A 2,095-nucleotide genomic window follows, 5' to 3' on the forward strand; every position below is an offset into this window, starting at 1 on the left:
ACCTATGTATAATTTGACTATCTTTACAGTACAACACATGAGTTCCCTCCAATTGAGAGGACCTTAATTCCAAATGGACAGCTCTTGATTACCCCTAAGATAAAAGTGTCATCACTGTACCAATAGAGATAATTTCTTGGACCAGTCATTATTGTTTATTAGGCTTTATGGCAGGGCAGAACCAGTAATTGGTTTTCTCCCTGGGCAGCTTGTACAGTATCCTCTGATACCATGAGAGCTGGTCTTTAAGCAGGAGGCATCCAGGTCAGTTCCAGGTTGATTACTCCAAGGCTTTTGTCTGAAGTGTTGCCTGTTTTCAGCAAAAGGGTCTTACCTTAAAGCTCTGGGTGGCAATTAAGGGCTGTGGCAATAGCCTGTATTATTTTGGGAACCTCTTGAATTACCCTGATTTACCAACAACTCAACTCAAAGGGAAGTTTCTCCTGTCTGGCACTATTTTTTTTTAAATATAACAATATGTGTGTGTGTATATAATATTATGTTTAGTGTATGTGTGTTTTTCAGTGGGACTTTGAACTAACTAGCTTTGCTCTGTTTTTTCATACCATCTAAACATTATTTATCTCTCTCCTCTCACTGCCCCTGCATAACCCTCCCTACTCCCTCCACAGTTAAATTACCACTCTTTCCCTATTCCCAAGTTAATAATACCTGTCTCCTGCTATCCCCTGCTCTCTAGCTCCTTCTTCCCTTTATCCCCATGGTTCCTTTCCCTTGTTAAAAATATATTATTTTTATTTTTTGTGTATGAATGTATTGCTTGCATGTAAGTAGGTGCACCAGTGTTGTGCAGTGCCCATGAAGGTTAGTTGAGGGTATCATATCTCCTGGAACTGAAGTTACAGGTGATAGTTAGCTGCATGTGGGTGCTGGGAATTAAACCTGAGTCCTCTGCAAACTCAGCCAGTGTTCTTAATCACTGAGATATCTCTCCAGTCCTGCCTATGGTACCTTTCTGGTTTTTGACTCCTGGAAATACATTAGGATATATATTCATATTTAGAAATTTGGAGCTAAGATTCACAAATGAGAGGGAACAAATATCACTTTTTTATCTGAGTCTGGCTTCTAACTCAATCCATTTACCAGCAAATTTCATAATTTGGTTTTCCTTACCCCTGAGTAGAACCCCATTGTGTACATGTATCACATTTTGAATTATCCATTCTTCAGTTGAGAGATATTTAGGTCATTTCCATTTAATAGCTTTGGTGGAAAGAGCAGCAACAAGCATGGCTGTACAAGTATCTTTGTAATAGGATGAATCCATTGGCTATATGCCAAGGAGTGGTATGACTGGATCTTATCGTAGATTTAGTTTTAGTTTTTTTAAGTAACTTCATACTGCTATCTATACTGGTTGCACCACTTTGTAATTCCACCAACACTGAATAAGGGAGTCTCTTTCAACACATTCATACCCTTATTTGGTATCATTCTGTTATTTTAATCTTAGACATTCTGATTGGGGTTATACGAAATTTTAAAGCGGTTTTGATTTTTAAATCTCTATTTACTAAGGATGTTAAACACTTTAAAGGTGTTTCTTAATTGTTTTTATTTCTCCTTTTGAGAACTCTCTGTTTACACCCCCATCTTTTGAATTATTTGTGTGTACTGGATATTAATCCTCTGTCGGCTGTGTAGATGGTGATTTTCTCTCACTCTATGGGTTTCCTCTGCACTCCATTGGTTGTTAAAGTATTCTCTCTTTCTTCTCTAACTTTAGTAGTTTGCTATGATATGTTGTGGGGAGATTTTGTTCTACCTCAGTCTAATTTATGTTCTGGGTGTTTCTTTTATCTGTATGGGTATATCTTGCCTTAATTTATGGAAATTTTCTTCTACAATCCTGTGTAAGATCCTGTCAGTGTCACTGGTTTTGGATTCTTCTCCTTCCTCTATACCTATGATATGTAAATTTGTTTGCTTTTTCATTCTGTCCCATTTTTCATGCATGTTCCATTCCTCAGTTTTAAAAATAAAATAACCTGTGCATATCATTTGCTTAGGTGGCAGTTCTTCAACTTTATTGTGCAGTCTTAATGTTTTTTTCCATTTCTTTTATTTTGTT

The sequence above is a fragment of the Nannospalax galili genome, unplaced genomic scaffold, assembly GCF_000622305.1.
Source record: "Nannospalax galili isolate Female #2095 unplaced genomic scaffold, S.galili_v1.0 scaffold1959, whole genome shotgun sequence".
NCBI classification, from domain to species: domain Eukaryota; kingdom Metazoa; phylum Chordata; class Mammalia; order Rodentia; family Spalacidae; genus Nannospalax; species Nannospalax galili.